The sequence below is a fragment of the Ambystoma mexicanum genome, chromosome 5p (genome assembly GCF_040938575.1).
Source record: "Ambystoma mexicanum isolate Mex_15411 chromosome 5p, UKY_AmexF1_1, whole genome shotgun sequence".
NCBI lineage: Eukaryota > Metazoa > Chordata > Amphibia > Caudata > Ambystomatidae > Ambystoma > Ambystoma mexicanum.
Genome location: NC_090930.1, coordinates 310,396,696 through 310,416,153, shown reverse-complemented (window position 1 = coordinate 310,416,153; position 19,458 = coordinate 310,396,696).

Genomic DNA, 19,458 nt, shown 5'->3' with positions numbered 1-19,458 from the left:
GTATAAGGACCCCTGCCGCTCACCGCGACCCCTGTAATGTGAACCATATGATACCTGTCATGGATCAGGCCACAGTAGGCATCAGCACCAAAGTAGACCGCAACTCAGAAGCCGCAGTCCCGGAGCCGCTCGGGCGAAGATGCAAGGTGCTGATCACGCAGAACGAACCCTGACGAGAGCCCCACAGCAAAAGGCCATGACGTTACAAATTACACGCCGTGCGCTTGGAACCAAGGTTACACCTTCTGCGGCTAACTGCCTCTCAGAGCGGAAATACAAATCAAATGCTCATAATTCTACTCCAGCCATGGTCTCACCACAAGTGCCCCAAGCGTACCACCTGACCTCTTCTCCACCAACCACTTACTCACCTATATGTTCCTATACTAACCCTATTACTCAGGGAGCCAACCTGAGGTGGTGTTAGGTTTTGGGGGTAATTTCCCAGGTGACGCACGATGAGGCATCACACATGATGAAAAAGGGCCTGCGAGCACACTCTTGTGAGATGTGTTCCCGGATGACCTATGATCCCAGAACCTGCCCCTGCCGTTATCTAATAAACAGCAGTAACGCCTTGCTCTTGCGTGTGTCTCATACTCATTGGGGACTGGGGGAGGAATTGGGGCCTCCCTACCCCCGGAGGTCCGTGGACAGCCCTGCCGACCCCCGGGATATCACCCCGGCAGGGGGCCTGTGCCTGGCGTGAGTGACAACTTTTATGTAGGCTTATATGACATGGGTACTCCAGGCTTAGATGTGTTACCCACGCTTTGAACTTCCTTTTAAAAGGTCAGGAGCATGGTCCTGCTCAAGGTGATGAGCCCCTGCCAACAACTCACTGCCCCGGGCCCATCATCAAGTATCTGGTAGCAGCAACTCCCCCCTCTCCTTTGACCATCCCACTATTACTCCAAGAATCAGGCATGGACTTCATCACAGAGGTGCATTATGGATAGAGGAAGGTCTGGTAGGTTTTCGAGAGCTGAGCAGTGTTGTTGGTTGCCTTGTCAATAACCTGAGTGTAGTTTGCTTGTTTGGCTCAGGTGACCGTTCTTTTGAGGCCACAGTCTTGGTGAGCAGCTCCCTCCTTTTCTCCCAATCACACCAGAGGGATATAGTGTCTTCTTTGCTTAAATCACAATCGCAAGGATATGGTGTCCAGCTTACTATTTCTAATTCATCTAGGAGGGTAGAGCCTGGCTCCATTGTTTCTGCTTTAAGAATTTCAAGGAGCTGGTATACTGCTGACTTCTAAAGGATAAAGAACCCACAACTCACTTGTAAGCATTATCGTTGCAAGCTCCCTATTTAGTTTCTCAGAGTTGTCAGGCTTTCCAGTGTCTCAGGCTTTTCAGCTGTGTAATGGTCACATGCTTGATCATGTGTATTGGTCCTGTTCACCTGCAGCTCTTTCAAACCACCAAAGACTTTTAGCTGTCTCTATCCCTTCAGGTCTCATGTGATCCTCTGATGGTACTCACATCCTTGTTGCTCCCTACCTACTGGTGGGTTCCGGCTACCGCATTTGTTCTAGAACTACATAGGCCTCATAATTGGTGGATATATCTACCAAGGCCTCAGGTTGAATGGGCTTTTTTACATGTTGTCTGGAGCCTCCAGATAGGCTAATTCTATTAATCCATCTATTTGTCCCAGCTGCTACCGGTTTGTGGCATCGCAAGACTTCAAAAGCCTTAACGCCCATTTTGGCTGAGTGCAGAAGTCACGCCTTCCTCCGCTGCTTTTCCCTGGCAGATCTCAGTCCTTTGGCAGCTTTCAGGTCTCCAGAGGGGCTGCTATTCTCCATTCGTGGGGGTATCCGCTGCTTCTGGAGAATTTCCACGACGATCCCTTCTGCCTATACTGGCCCCTGCATACAGCATTCCCGTCTGCGTCTTCTCTCAGTTTGCTGGCCTTCACCTCCTTTTTGTGTGAGGGTCCCTCTTGGGTCATGGGACACAGTGGCATTTGAGCAGGCTGCACAGGGCATTTAAGTCTCTTTCCTGATTCTTTGAGGAGTTGTATCTAGAGGGGGGCCCTATGACGGATGGGACTCCACAAGGAAGGATTCACTGGCCCTAGACTATGGGCAATGTTAGTGCTCTTACTGGCATTTTGGCCATCTTCCTTTAGAAGATGGGAAAATATACTCGCCACACAGTCTGACGCTACGTCATCTGGATCACTGCATGATGTTTGAATGCAGGAATGCTGAGGTTCTCAGCTTGTACAGCCTTCTGACACTTCATGGATCTGGCAACACGATCCTGGCAGTCTGTCTTTTCTGGGTTTCAGACACATAACGTCATTTGAGTACAGATATCAAACACGAAACACTGAAATCTGTCTATATTCCTGTTGCTGCATGGGGAATGCATCAGTATTGGCTTATTGCGGAATCTATTGATCTTGAAGAGGCAGCATTTCCATGAGGCTTCGGATCCATTTCCCAGATACAGGAGGAAATCATACCTTTCTACTGAATGGGTCAAAAGTGAGAAACTGCCTGGCAGAATTGGTTTTCCCAGGTGAAATCTCTCCACTGCTGGTCATGCAGAGGATGGCACACTGCCAGCTCCCAGCTGGACTTGTCAACCCCCTCTCTGGATTTGTGGATTATCCGGGATGTACCTGGCACTGCAGAGAGAGGTGGAAGCGAGTCTACCACCAGCAGCAAGCTGGTGGTAGCGGCAATAGCACTATCACTACCCATAGGGCCGGGAGTATAGATCAGGGTCAACGCGCTGGCCTTGGAAGCAAGACAATGCGGAGCAACACAGGTTCCGTACCAGAGTCCACGTTTAGAAACCTCTGGGTATTAAGAACGTTATAAATAACCGATTATAATTATAATCAGCTCTGTCATTCCACAACTAAATTGAGTTGCATCTTCTGCGCTTTGGTGTAGTGTGCTGGGATCGTGGCAGGAACCAGGCAAGCGGCAGGCCGAATGATGAGCTTCTTATAATTCAGCCAGAGGAAGCTCTTCAACTCAGGAAAAGCCTGATTGATTTGGTGAAAGGAGGCAGTAGCCTCTAAGGCCCTCATTGTATGTTTGGTACATTTCACCACAAAATGTCTGCATGTGAAAAGTACAGTTAACGTATGCATATCGGTGTATAAACCCACATAGCTAAGAGAAATCCAACAGTGTAAAGGTAACGGTACCTTCCTGTGCACCCCAGAGGAGATTCCCAAATGTCTGTGTCTAATGAATGCGAAGAACTCTTAGTTGATGCGGTCTTTAGGTTACTGTAGACCTAAGCATTGTCTTTGCCATTTTGAGAAAATCACTCCAGAGGATATAATCAATTACCTGCAGCCATACAGGGAACGTGAGCTTCCAGGCCCGATCTCGAGGGGATGGAGGAGGAGTTGGTGGAGCAGATGGTGATGTGTGCCACGGTAAGGTGGCATTTTCCAACGAGGAGCTAGAGGTGCTGGCAGAAGAAGAGGCAAAGCAGGCATCTGGGTACTTAGCCACTTTATGAAGATGCCTATACTTCACAGAGGACGGCCTCTGAGAGATCATGAACGACCACTTAATACTCACTTTGCTGCAGATGTGAGCAGAGGCTACAATGATTCTTTCTGGGAATTCAGGAGAGACATGCGCACCCTTAGCACATAAGGGGTTAATGGCCATGTACAACCACACCTTTCCAATCGAGGATCTCAAAACGTGGCCGATGTTCTCTCTTGTGGCAGATTGCCAGAGGGGAAAGCATGGTCACAGGGGGAGGAATCAGTCCGCCAATGGTCCCGTCCTGTAGGAGGAGAGGGCCCCATCAGTCACTGGCATTTGTGTGATATCATGCACAAGCTCCCAGGAGGTGGTAAGAAGAACATTGCACGCATATTCAACGCTGACTACTTCCCCTAACATACTCATGCGTGCATCTGCATGTATGCTAGATGCAAAACCGTTTATTAGTCATGCCCTACACAGCTGTGAGACATAAGCAAGTGTAACACTGAGCCATATTGCTGATGTGCACACATCACCGTCCGGTACATGATGTGGCAAAAGAAAACAGTAAGAATCACCACAAGTTTCGTAAAGCCATGTGAAATAATAATAATAATAATAATAATAATAATAATAATAATAATAATATTATTACCAAGCATGCCCCCCTGCCTGCAAAGGCTAATTCCTAAAAACTTCACCTTCTAATGTGTCACTAAGAGACAGAGAACATTTTAGCAATTTTTCAAACTCACGGGTAAAAAACAAGGTTGGACTGGGCCATAACATTGTTTCGGGCACCAATGAAAAAGTGGCCTACGGTTACAAATGGCTATTCATTCCTTTTGTGACACTGTATGAATAGTAAAAAAGAGTGACTTTTTTGATAAAGTGGGATGCTAATTGTGCATTTTTAAGAATATTTATTCAGCAACACTGGTCAAAACTACTAGATGCAGACTGAATTCATCAAATTGGCCAAAAAACTGGCCCACACCAGCATTTTGTGTTTTTGGTTCGGCCATGGGCCTATTGCCCTGTAGGCCAGTCCGAGCCAGGTAAAAAGTAATGAAGAAGCATTATTCCATATTCTACAAGCAGCAACACTGGGGCTATATTATCGAAGCTTTATACTGGTGCTTAATGTTGAGCAAATGCATTCTGCAAAACAAGGTTTGCCACAAAACGTTTACATAAAGGTTTTGGATTGGTGCAAAAATGAAGCAGTCATTTTGTTTTCAATTTCTCAAGGTGCAAACTCGACTGAGCACGATTGTATATTGCGAAACACAGGTAAAAATACTTGTAATGTCCATACGTTCCCCATTGATCTTCAAGTAGAAGCAAGGTTTGTTCTTTTTACTCAAATAGATCATCATTTTGGATTTTTGGGAATTAATCACCAGTTCCTGGCTCTTCATTATTTTATCATTATGTATTTATTTCTAACGCGACAAAGCCTGTGGGCATCCGAGCGCGGAGAGAAATTCTTGGAAATGTGCAACAATGTAGTCACGGAGGGAGAGCTGGGCTACTTAGATCTTAGGAAAAGAGAGTCGTTTTCATAGCTTATTTAAACTTGAGTACATTCCTTTCACATCATAGGACCATTGATAACTTATTCCATGCTATAAGCTTTAACACAGAAAGAACTTTCTTTTCCCTTAACTCGACGGGCTCTAGGACGTTGCAACCGCATGGTAGCTTTGGATCTTGTGTTTCGGGCTGAAGTTTGGACAATGGTGCGAGTTTTGAGGCAGCTAGGTGCATCACTACACTAACATTTATGAGTCAAAACATTGATTTTAAACTCTATTCCTGCATCCACAGGGAGCCAGTGTTAGTCCCTTCTATGCTGTGAGACATGTTCAGACTTAGACATACTTTTTATCGTTCTCACAGCATCATTTTGCAGAATCTGACGTCTCTTAATGCAATATTTACTTGTTCCGCCAAGTAATGCATTGCAGTAATCTAGCCTCCATAAGAATAATGCTCTATCTAAAGTGACACAGTTTGATTCTGAAACAAAAGGTTTTATCAGGCATATAAGCCTAAAACAGTAATGTATATTCTTTGTCACATCTGCACTTGGGCGTCTGATTTAAGTGATGCCTCAATAGTAACCCCCAAGATTTTTACTTTATTAGTCGTGTGGATTACATGTTTGTCAATATTCAGTTTTTCATAAGCTACACCTCGATTGTATCTTGCTTAATCAAAGCTAAAAATTAAGAGCTCTGTTTTCTGGCCGTTCAAACAGAGGCCTTTTTCCATCATCCAGGTATGAATATTTCGATACGTGGATGAGATCATTTCTGTGTCTTTTTCGTAGTCTCCACTCAGTCTGTACAGAAGCTGAGAATCATCAACATCATTTGTCAAACATAGACCCATGGACTCTAATAGGTCACACAGGGACCTACAATAAACATTAAAAGGAACAGGAGACAAGCAGGCTCCCTGCGGTACTCAGCATGTGATATGTTCCGCAACAGAGGATCCATTTTGCCAGGTTATTTTAGATTTCCTGTCGCTAAAAAATAAAAAATTATCGAAACCATTTAAATGAGTTGGGGGAACAATTTCCACTTTCCTGAATACATTCTAGCAGTGCAGCGTGATCTACAAGATCGAACGCTGTCGAAAGCATCAACAGGCCAGATTTGCCATCATCTACTATGTCCAACATTTGAGTCTGTAGGTCTATCATGGCGGTTTCAGTCCTATGTGCGGTCCTGAATATGGACTGTCGCTGATTTAGTACATTGGATTTTTCAACATATTGCTGAAATTGAACCGCCAAAATCTTATCGTCTATCTTCAGAAAACATTGTGTATTGGTAATGGGCCTGTAGTTAGAAAATACTGTAGAGTCCAGTTTTTTTGCAGCAGCAGCAGTTTTACTGTGACATTTTTCAATAAGTCTTGCATTTTATTGTGCAAAAAGGAAGCATTTATAAAATGAGTTAAAAATGGCACAAAGATCTCCAAATTTTGTAAAACAAGTTTTGACGGTAAAATGTCAATTTGGCAGGTGGTCGATGCATTTCTTTCACGGGTTTCACCAAGAAATCCATAGTAATAGGTTCAAGTAGAAACGCTGGATTGGTCGGGTGTTTGACTGGTGGGGTTCTGAGCTTTACAGACCTTATGTATTTTTCTTGCATTAGCGATTGAGGATTGGGATTTGTAAACTTTATCCGAGAATGCTTTTTGGACAGCTTCACAATCTGCTTTGTTTGGAGTAAATTGTTGTATCTGGGCTTTTGGTTTTTCTAATAATTTAACAACCTCAAACAACTTTTTATTGTCATTAGTTGAATTAGAGATTTGGGAGTCATAAAATCCTTTTTTTGCTTTGCAGGTTTGTAATCTATAATTTCTTTCTAAAGCTTTCTATTTCTCTTTGTCTACTAATGACCGAGTTGTCATCCACATTCTTTCTGCTTTTCTCTTCTCTTGTTTTAGAGAAGTTAGTTGTGAAGTGTACCATTTCTGGTTGTTTTATTTAAGTCTAATTTTCTTTGCTTTTAAAGGTGCATCTTGGTCCATTAGTTCACGCATATTTTCCAAGTACTTAGAAACTAACGAGGAAGGTGTGTCCTGGTCAGAAGTAGAATCCATTAACTACTGGATTAATGTCTGCAATTTCTCAGATGAGAGTTTCTTAAAGTTTCTACTCATAACTGATTGTGTTTTGTTAGGTTTATGGAGTTCTTTTGTTGGAAGTATTAATTCAAAGGTTAAAGTGTGGTGGTCTGACCAAATACATGGTTTAATACCAATGCATTGTGTTTTCAAGTGGATTGCCCTGCTTGTGTGTAGACTCTCTACTCAAAATGGTGAAGTCATAGCTACACAGTAACTGTTCTAATTCTATGGCTTCTGGGTCATTGGGGTTGCCCAGCCATTTGTTAAACCAGGCACTATCCTAGTTCAGGGTCTACAAACCAACATCTTCCTCTTTAATTGGATCCTGCCTTCTCTCATTAACTTCCTTCTCCTGCATCACCCCCTTCTACTCTCTCACTCCCTCCTTTGACTGATATACCATGCCCCTGTACTCCACCTCAGAAAACTGTTAAAGGTACAGCCCTCCTCCACCTGGTAACTCTTAACTCCCGCTCACAAGGCCGCTGACATCTGTCTCCTTCTTGAAGACATTGACCTTGACATTCTTGCTCTTACCGAGACATGGTTCAATGCCAGCTCAGTCACTGCTTTTGAATCTCTTTTCCCTGAAGGCTTCAAGATCATCTCCAAGCCTCGACCTCACTGCACTGGTGGGGGGATTGCCTTAATCTTCCCGAGTGGGTTCCTGCTTCCATCTTACCTACCCAGCTCTACTCTGCATTTGAAAGCGTGGTTTGCAAGTTGGTCATCTTTCCCATCACCACTATGATCATTGCCACCATTTACCGGCCTCCAGGCGCCACCACCCTGTATCTCTCTGAATGGGCTGACTTCTGCTCTTCCTTGCTTTCAGCCACATCCAACCTCCTCCTACTGGGTGACTTCAACATCCAATCGGACTCCCCAGGCTCTGCATCCATTTCTGCACCTCACTTCCCTCTCCATTCTCCCTTCTGGGCCAACACATTCAGCTGAATACACTCTGGATTCCTTATGCACTCTGACCTCTCTCACTCCCCCCACTAGTCACCCCTCTCTCCTGGTCTGACCATTCTCTCCTCTCCTCCCATTTCAGTCTCCTTGGCCCCCTGATTACCCCACCCCAAAAATGCCACCAACCTCGTTCGCTAACAGTCGTCCGATAAAGCGAGTGTCTGCGGATGCCTTTGCTTCCACCTTCATCCCCTCTCACACCCGACCTCTGATTCTACCTCTGACTTGGCCCTCAGCAACTTCCACCTCTCCATCACCAATACTCTTGAAATTATTGCCCCAGTCATGAGTATCCGCCTGTAACCTGTCTCTAAGCGTAACACCTGGTACAGCACCGATCTGGTGTCCCTAAAATATAAGTGCAGGGCAGCAGAATGGAAGTGGCAAACTGTAGGCTCATCCTCTGACAAACTGGCCTGCCGCCTGATCCAAAGGCACTACAGAAACTCCATCCATGCCAAGAAAAAGCCCACATTCAGGCATGGATTTCGAGTGCATCCAATAACACGACTGAACTTTTCTATCCTCTCCCCTGGCTCCTCAACATCTACCTTGTTCTGCTTGCACGCCTCATCTCCTCCTTCCTTTCCAACTTCCAGTGTTACACAGATGACACTCAGCTCTTTTTGAAACTCCCTGCTGACCCTCTTACACCCTCCATCATTCCCGACTGCCTATCTGCCATACAGTCCTGGTGCACTGCCAATTATCTCTGCCTCATCGCCTGTAAAACTGAGATCCTTCCCATCTGGACCCTGCCCGCCCCTTCTGCCCTTCTGTGATGCTGGAAATGCTTCGGAGGGACAGGGCCTCCGTATCCTTGTCCTTTACTGCTTTTTATCATGTGTTCTGTTGTGTTTTCCGCGCAGGAGTTCCTGTGGGACTCCTGGCGGTGCAGCTCTCTCTCTTTTGGTTTGGTGAACGGACCTGTGGGATACCCTTATGGCACCCAGGGGTGGGGCTACAACCCTGCGCCCCCAGTGTATGTTTTTGGGCACCTGTGGGTGGCCCGCAGAGCAGGGTAAGGGCTGGTGGCAGCTAGCTCCATGCTGAATTTGACAGGTGCGGGGAGTATCCTCCATTTTGGGATACCCCGGCCCTGCCATTGGGATCAGTTGATTCCTGAAGGAAAACAAGATTGGCCCTGTGGCCTCTTGCTTTCTATTACCCATTACCTTGTTTTCCCAAAGTCCTGGGAAGCCCTGACTCTGTCTCTTCCCCCTGACTGGCTGTTGGATGGAAGCACCATATATGGTGTTGTTGTGAAGGCCCAGCCAGACTAGCTGGAGCCTTCCCGGTGATATATAGTGTGTGACGAATATGCATTCTGTGTTGTGGATGTCTAGTATCTGGTGGTTGACACAATGACTGAGACAGCCCTGCCCGAAACCGGTATGAATGCAGCTTGGAGTGTTGAATGGCTCGGTACTTGTCCCAATACACATAACTTGTTGTGAGTGTCTGGAGAGAAGTGAATGGCCTGAATACCTCATGTGCCTGATTTGCTGCCTGCCTGCATGAATGCCCTTATCGTGATTGGATGCTTGAGTGTGACCCAGCGGAATGAATGGGAGATCAACAGTATATCTGGGGACCTCTCACTGCTAGGATTCGTGTTCAGAAGCTGAAGTCCACTACGACGAGCAACTGGAGTAACTGAAGCTTGACATTGAAGCCCCGCTAGACAAGAAGAAGTGCTGTTGCTCTCCTTCACAATCTGAAAGCTGCTGTGTCTCCAAGGACTGCCCCAGAGAGGACCTGGTAAGGCACCCTCTTCCCGAGCTACGAGGGACCATCGTGCACAGCTGATCTTTGCCAACGCTCCCTGGTAGACAGACCTTCGACAGGCTGCCGACCCGAGACGGGGACTGCCGCGGAATCTCAAAGAGAAGCACCCGGACTGTTGTCCGCCACTGTCGACAACTGCCGTCGCCGACCGGAGCCGCCGTGCTCCCGTTTGCCTAAGAACTTCATTTGATTATCGAACGCTCTCGTCTGCATCGTCGCCCGCTTTATCCCGCTGGAGAAGGCCCAACCGTTGACGCGCTGAGGAGCATCCGCTGGTGGGTTTCCCGCCACCTAAGGACCACAAAGACGCCGACGACTCGACACCCTTGCTGGGCCACAGTTCTTCATCATCTGCCCCGCACTCCTCTTCCTTGCAGGACGCCAACACTCTGTCGTCGACGAGCACCGCTAGGAACGAAGCTGCCACTTCACTGCCGTAGTTCAACCTGTTTGCCGTCGGATGTTCGACGACCCGTGACTCCTGCCTTAAAGGGAGGGCACTCAAGAAGGGCCGTCGATTCCCCGACACCGAACGCGAGTTCCTCGACGACTCTCGACGATCCGTGGCTCCTGCTTTAAGGGAGTCACTCAAGAAGGATCGGTCGACGCATCTTCGGTGAACTCTATTCCACCAGGTACATTGGGGGGGTAAAACCTTAATAGGAGGAAGTAAGACTATTGAACAATATATGGACTGGGCTTGTGCTATATACCTTTATTTACAGGTTGCCCAGGTAGGGGGATCTCCACACAGAACTGTGCCTATTTGTAGGGGTCAGCATTCTGCCCATTGTTTCAACCATCTTGTGTTCCTTCCTATCTCTATTGCTGGTTTCCTCGTTATTGATCTATGTGACATTTTAACCGTACAGTTGATGCACTTTAATGAGATTTGATAACATTGGTGGTACCAATTTAGAATTGTATAAATTTATCATTATTGACTTCCGAGTACAAAGTGTGTTGTTGTGATCGTGTACATACTTTTGAATATTAATTATATAAAGACTGTGTTTTCAGTAATACAGTGTGTGGACATTCCTTTTTGGGGGGCTTCGGGGACTACACTGTACTTAAGAACCAGCCTGCATCACCTCCTGAGAAGCTGGGCCTTGATTGCTCGTCCATTGCTACCCAATAGAGAATCCTGGCTGGGGTCCTCTGTGCCTCTCCTCTACCATATAGAGAGCGGAAGTACAGACACCCCCTACCAGTCTTTACACCTTCACACTGGCCTTCCTCTTAAGGCTCTCCCCCTGCGTCCTCTTCTGAATCCAGAAACCTTGGTGTCATCTCCGACTCCTCCCTCTCCTTCCTCCCTCACATTCAGAACATTTCCAAGAAGTCCCACTTTCAGCTCGTCCTTCACAAAGGAATTCTCCCTTTTCTCACTTTGCCCCAGAGGCTCAATGTGACCCAAGCCCTGGTTCTCTCTAGGCGTGACTATTGCAATAGCCCCCTGCTTAATCTAGCATCTTCCACTCCGCAACCCCTACAGCAAATCCAGAATAGGGCAGCAAAACTTATCCTTGGCCTTAAACCCAGGGACTGCATCTCTCCTAAACCAAAAAGTCTTCACTGGCTACCAGTTGCTGCACGGATTCAATTCAAATCCCTCTGCATCATCCACAAGGTGGTCTGGGCCCGGGGACCACACTATATCCACCTTTATCTTACTAAATACTCCCCCTCTAGACCACTATGCTTCTCTGGCTCTAACTATCTGTATGTAAAGCGTTTCGCTAAACAGAGGGCAGGTGGTCGTTCTTATTGTATTGTGTTTTTAATGTATCTTAATGTATTTTCCACCCCTGCTCCCTCCCATGCCCTGTGGGTGCTTTGAAACAATATTTTCTTATTGTATAAGCGCCTAAAAAATAAACAATACAATTAAACAAAATAAATGCAAAAGCCAAGAACTTAAGCAAAGACTATGGGTGGTACCGTAACCTGTAATGCGCAGTACCTGGGTGGGTCAGCGTATGGTTGCAGCAATTTATCCAACAGCTTTGGAAATATATATTTTCCTCCAATAGTGTGGGGTGGTGTCGTAGAATGAACGTCACTGACTCAAAGTATATATTCATAAACACTTGTATGTTTATTCAAGTGTTACAAGTACGAGGTCCCTGGGTGTTGCCAACCTCTCTCAGAGCTTTCTCATCATACTACATCATGAGCAAACCATACCATCTCCCCTCCACAAATTCAACAGATGAACATTTAGGCGAAACAACAGTAAAACTAAAAAGAAAATAACAATAGCCAGTAAAAATAACACCTTAAAAGGATATATTCTGGTGTCCACTTCTTGATATCATTGTAGAATGCAAAGTTTATGTGTAGTTTAGTAATACACAAAAACTTTCTAAAAGTTCGTATGATCCTTCTGTTTTTGAAGACATGTTACTCCTTCCATCATTGTCTCCATATTCTTCTATCACCTGCTCTTCTTTCAAATTAATTCTTGCTCTCAACAATACTATGTCATCACAGGACCACTTTTTTCCATCACCAAGGATCACAGACTTATTTGAACATTTCTCCACTCTTTGCGGAACCATGTATTTGGATTCTCCTTTCAATATTTTCCTTGGTTCTATTACATAAACCCAGTCTCCTTCTTTGATAATGCTCTCTGACACATGTTTATTGTCATCATAATATCTATTGTATTCAGCCTGTCTCTTCTTCACTCTTCTTATCATTTCATCCATAGTAATCTCTTTACTTCTCTTTAACATGAGCCAAGCAGGTCTTTACCTATTGAAAGCTGTTCTGTCCCTCATCAGCGTAAAAGGCTCTTCCTCCGTGACTGAGTGTGGGGTAACTCTATAAACTTTCAATGCCTCCTTTAAAGTTTCTCTCCATGATAAGTTATTGATAATTGCTAGTTGAATTATACCCTTTATTAATCCATTCATTCTTGTGACTATTCCATTTGCCATTGGATGATATAAAGCAGTTGTTGTATGTTCAATGGATCTTTCTCTCATTAACCTTTTTATCTCTAAAGACATGAATTGGGCACCATTGTCTGATATTATTTCTTGAGTATCTCATTCTCTATCAAACATTTCTTCTAGAAATGTCACCACGTGGCAGCAATAACAGTTTCTTCTGCTGCACCCAACTCTACCCATTTAGATATATAATCCATCAAAACTAGAATATACACTTTTTGAGGTCCTGTTATATCAATGGCCAAATTGGTCCATATAGTTTTGGGAACTTCAACAGGCTGCAATGGTGTAGGCTGTGTTTTATTTCCTTTATCACTGATGGCACATGCTGTGCACTTTTTTTACCAACTGTTCCATTTAGTTCCACATATCAGGGCTCCAATACACTTCTCTTACTCTCCTTTTTGTAAGGCTCCTCCCCACATGTCCTTCATGAGCAATGACCATTAGTTTCTCTCTCAATGAATTCAGTGGAATGATAGGATCTCCTCTATATATACATGTATCATCACAAGAGATTTCATCCTTTATTTTGTCCCACATTTTGATACTCTGGTCAACATCTTTCCAATCACTTCTGATAGCTCTTTTCAAATGTCCTTGTTCAATATCTTCATCTATTGCCTTTACCCATTCTCCTTTCGAAAAGCTTGGATGTATGTGTGCTATTACACACTCTGTGGTTTGTTCCCCCAGGGATTCATCATTTTGTACATATTCTTCATTACAATCCCAAGGTAACCTTCAAAGACAGTCTGCCACAACATTGGATTTGCCTGGTGTATACTTCAATATAACATTATATTGCATAATGTCTAAAATCCACCTCTTGATTCGTGATGTTAGTTGTGTGCTCTTAGAACTTAAAACGTGAATCAATGGTTTATGATCAGTTCTTAATTCAATTGGTGCACCCCAAATCATAACTTTAAAATGCTCTAAAATCCACCTCACCCCCAACGCCTCTCTCTTAATGGTGGAATAATATTTTTCCGTGCCTCTCAGCATCCTGGAGGCAAAAGCAATAGGTACAACCATGCCTTCTTATATCTGCTCAAGGACACTGCCTAACCCTTTGCTGCTGGCATCTACATAAATAATGCTTTTGGCACCATAGTCAAACATCTTGAGTGTTGGAGCTGTGTTGATAAGTTCTTTTAATTGTTCAAATTCTCTTTTACATTCTTCTGACCATACACATGTCATGCCTTTGCCCATCAACTCTCTCATATGCCTTGATCTGTCAGAAAAATGGTGCACAATTGTTGAATAATACTCTGCCAACCCTAGAAAACGGTGAAGTTGATCTTTGTTTATAGGCTCTGGAATACCCAGAATTGTATTAACCAGAGGTTTTTTTTTAATTGAATTCCTTCTGCATCTATAGAATGACCTAAATAAGTCACTTCACTTTTATTTTTATTTTACACTTTTCTATTCTGAGTGTGAGACCTCTTTCTTGGATGACCTGTAAGACTCCTAGCAATTTTGTGTTATGATCCTCCTCAGTCATTGCTGATATAAGTTTATCACCCTGGAAATAATTAACTCCTTGGAGACCATCAAACAACTGATGCATTAACCTTTGAAATACAGCTGCTGATGATGCCAATCGAAAAGGTATCCTCTTCTATCTAAATGCTCCTAATGGGGTAATGAAAGACGTGAGGTGTTTCGACTCTTCATCTAGTACCACCTGATGATAGGCTGATGATAAATCTAATGTTGTAAAAAAACTTTGCTGGCTTCATCGTTGTCAACATCTCATTTATATTTGGTAACGGATGTCTATCTACCCAAATATTTGCGTTCAAGTCTCTAAGATTTACACACATCCTTATTGATCCATCTGGTTTGCATACAATGACAATTGGTGAAAGCCATTCTGAACTTTCCATAGGTTCTATAATGTCCAGTTCACACAGCCTTACCAATTCCTTCTATAGAGCTTCCCTTGTGCCAATTGGAATGTTTCTCACTTTATGAACTACTGGCTTGGTGTTTCTTTTCAATACAATCCTATGTTTAAATCCCTTTAATGTACCAATGGTCTCATCGAACACTTTTGGAAAACATTTTGCTAAATTTTCACCAATTTCACAATATCCTTCACTGATACCTAAAATTGGTACAGTCTCTCCTGGATGTATTTTAATTTGTAAGGAAACTTGTTCCCACCATCCTACAATTGAGAATCCATTTTCAGCCACATATAGGGGGTCATTCCGAGTTGGGCGGTAAAGGAAAAACAATGCCGGTAAAGGATTACCAGCATCGTTTCCCTTTACGGCCCATTCTGACCCACCAGACCGTTATTTACGGCGCCGTAAATTACGAGGCCGTAAATAGCGGTTCAGTGGCGCGCGCCCGACACTCCATACCCAAAATAGCGCCATTGCGTAAACCGGAGCTGATCCAAAGTAAAGCGGACATGGAAAAAACGGCCTCCACAAGGTCGCAAAGTACCTTACCGCCATGGAGTAAATACCGGCATTGCCGAGAAGGTGTTAAGAACCATGAGCAGTGCTTCAAAGAGGCACAGGTGCACTCAATCAGCACAGGTGGAGGCAATGGAGTCTGTCACAGCACAAAAGGAGCACACCCACACACACCACACCCCCTCCCACACCAAGATGATACCAATTGTAGCAGCATTCCTGGAGCTGGAGGCCCTGCTTGCAAGGCAGCAACTACAACAACAGCAACAACAACAACCACAGCCCCCACCACAGAGCATACACAGGAGGAGAAGGAGGGTGAGACAGGCCCAGCATGCCCTACCGGTGCAGGCACCATTACCACGCCGGCAGCCCCCAATACCCTGCATCAGAGCCACCCCCTTCAACCTCACACCAGAGCAGATCCACACCCTGTACCGGCTTGACCAGGACACCATTACCACCATAGTGGACCTGATACATGACGACATAGTGAGCCGCATAGAAATCTGCACTGCCATCCCCCTTCTACTGAAGGTAGTGTCTGTGCTCCACTTCCTTGCCACAGGCACCTACCAGCATACAGTGGGGCACATGCATGGCATTTCACAGCCCATATTTTCCCGGAAACTCAACCAAGTGTTGGATGCCCTCCTCAACCACACAAGGCACTACATATCCCTACCACGGACTCCCCAGGAGATATATGACACCAAAGTTGCTTTCCATGCACTGGCAGACATGCCAAATTGCATAGGTGCCCTCGACTGCACCCATGTCGAATTGGTGGTCCCGCATGCCATGGAGGTGCCGTATCATAACCGCAAGCAATACCACTCCATCAACGTCCAGATGGTGTGTAATGCCAGTAAAGTCATCACACATTGCAATGCCCGATACCCCGGATCAACTCATGACTCCTTGGTCCTGCGGAACTCAACACTACCACGCTACATGGAGCGACATGCTGGACGACGTGCCTGGCTACTTGGTGAGTAACCTGAATGGGCCATGGCAGTGCATTGGGGCTGTGAGTAGGTTGTCTGCATACTCCACCTGTGTCGGAAAGGGGGGGAGATGCATAATCCACCTGTGTGGGAAAGGGGGGAAGATGCATACTCCACCTGTGTGAGAAAGGGGGGGGGGATGCATACTCCACCTGTGTGGGAATGTTCACGCCAGTGCACGATGTGCACCTCACAGAACACTGTGCCCTAAGACAAGTGACACGGCACATGACCACTTAACCACACAGTGCTGAATCCGAGGCGACACCTAACACTACATGACTAACAGGAAACCTGGACAAATACCACAACACATGCACCACTCATCGGCGGCCCATACACACCGTAAGGGCATCCTGCACCATGCAGTGCAATAGCACCATGTTGCTGACTCCTGCATCACAACACACAGGACAGTCATCCCTGGGAGTGCATAGAAGTGAGTCTAACAGGGATCCCACAGCGTGTCACTGGTCCGGCACCCCCATAGGATTGCTGCAAGTCACCATGGTAGGGATCAGTGCAGAATGACAAGTATGTTACCAACTACAGCCAACACCCCCCTGTCACCAAATCTCGCGCATGAGATCAATGAATGCAGTCCAACACTGCTGCATGCATATACGATGCACATGCAACAAGACGTGAGTGCACACCATGACCCATCAGCAAGAAGCTACCCCCTCCATCATTCCATTGCACAGGACACATACCCGGGCCAGTAATGGGGTGACTGTATCCTGGGACATGTGTGCATGGCCAGTAATTACCTGCTGCCATGTAAGACTAGTACAGTTCTGCACCATGAATGTACAAACACTTACCTTCATTGCACTCTCATGCAGGTGATGCTGGCTACCCTTTGAAGCTGTGGCTCTTGACCCCGGTCCGCAACCCACAGAACAGGCATGAGGAGGACTACAATAGATCCCATACCTGTACACGGGTGGTGATAGAGCAGACCTTTGGCCTGTTAAAGGCACGATTTCGCTGCCTCAGCCGGTCGGGTGGGGCACTCATCTACAGCCACGAGAAGGTGTCCAAGATCACCATGGCATGTGTAATGCTGCACAACATGTGCATCCGTCGGAACGTGCCACTGCCCCATGACATGGAACTGCCACCACCAGATGATGATGAGGGGGAGGTGGAAGGAATGGCAGGACAGCATAACGGTGCTGATGCACAGGAGGGACGTTCTGTGCGGCAATCATTGATTGGACAATATTTCTGACTCACAAGTCAGCTGAGGGTGTGAGTATGACAGGACATTGGGCACTGGGTGTGGGGATACATGTACACCATGCACTGTGAGACATTAAAGGACACATGCACAATGATCAATGTCCACTCTGTTTCTTAGGGATGATCAACCAGTGTATTGAGTAATAATGTTCAAATGTGTACAACAAAACCTCCACCCTCACCCCCTCTGCCCCAACTCCCACACACACCATCACCCCCCTCCCCCACTCCCCCAACTCCCACACACACCCTCACCCCCCCTCCCCCAACTCCCACACACACCCTCACCCCCCTCCACCTCCCCCCACAACAACCCCACAATAGTCCCATTGGTACAACATAGTCAACATGTATGTGCCAGCATGGTCAACGTGCACTCCCAGAGCCAGCGGGATCCATGTTGTGGCGGCGCAATGTACGCAGTGAGTGTCGGACCAGGCTGGTCTGCGTGGACTAGCTTTGGGAGGGTGGGTCCACCCGTTCGGGCTGTGGTGTGGGGTGTGCTGCCTCCAGGGCATCTGCGATCCGGCCCAGCACCTCGCAGAGCCGGTTTGTGTTTGCAGTTATCACCTCGCCCAGAGCCTGAAGGTCATTGTGCCACTCCAACCTAGAATCACGATTGTCCCTGCTGAATTCCTCAATGAGGCCTGTGAGCTGCTGGGAGGGCAATACATCCGTGGCCAATGTGGCCGATGTGCTTTGCAGGCTTTGTATTGGGCCTGCAGGCCTTTCCAGAGTGTCTGCAGGGGAAGTGGATTCAGGACAGGCAGGTTGTAATCCTTGCACTGTGAGCCCTGGGGTGTCACTCTCCCCGGAGTCGCTGTGTGCCACCTGGCTGTATGATGGCGTGTCAGGGGTATGGGCAATGTCATTGGTATCCTCCGCGTTGGCTCCGGAAATTGATGGTGGACTGTCTGGAACATCGAGGAGGCACATGGCTGCATGCTCCCCAGCCGCACTGGATTCCTCTGAGTGCAGCGTGGGGCACGTGTCCAGCGGCACTGCAGGAATGGGTAGGGGTGCAGGTGGGGGTTGTGCACCCTCCATCGGGGTTGCAGGAGCAGGTGGTGTGGCTTGTGTTTTTCTCCTGCTTGCAGGTATATGTTGGCCCCTGCCTCTGCCCCTGGAGGTACTGGCCCTGGTGCTTTCCTGGTCCTCGCTGTCAAGTCTGCTGCCTGTGGGGGGGGGGAGAGAGAGACGGCATGAGCAATGATTTGGGTGTCAGCATTAGTACATGCCTATGGTATCACAATGGGATTGCAGCGTTTTGTGGACATTTGGGTGGTGACTGGGACAGTGATCTGGGCTTGGATGCTAAATGCATGCAGACGTCTGGGTCACACATGTTGGCGGCGTACTGTGATGACTCACATTCACAGTGTTTACAATCATTGCCCCGTGTGCCTCACAGATTCGGCCTCTTTGTGTGGTATGGGCCATATGGGTTACAGCCTTGCACCTGACATCAGACTGGGTCCCACTTGTTACGGCATGATTTCATTGGGGGTGGGGGGTTTGCCCAACCATGACGTGGCACCTTGCCCAGCCCTTGGCAGTGACTTACATTAGGAATGCATGTTCTGTCTTGAATCATGACACTCACCTCCATCAGCGGATGACGTTGCACCGCACTCCATTTCGCCAACTCCTTCTATGGCTTCTGTGCCCATCATAGCCGCGCACGTTTCCTCCCATGGCATCATTTTGATAGGGGAACCTGGCCCTCCTCCTGTCTCCAGGGCCTGACTTCGGTTTGCCGAGAGGATGGCCCGCACCCGGAGATGGAGGTCATCCCACCGTTTCCGGCAATCCTTGGTGGTGCGGGGGATGTTTCCTACGGCGCTCACCCTCTGTGCTACCAAGGCCCAGATCTCTTTCTTCCTGACGACGGTGGGCCTACGCATATCACTGCTGAA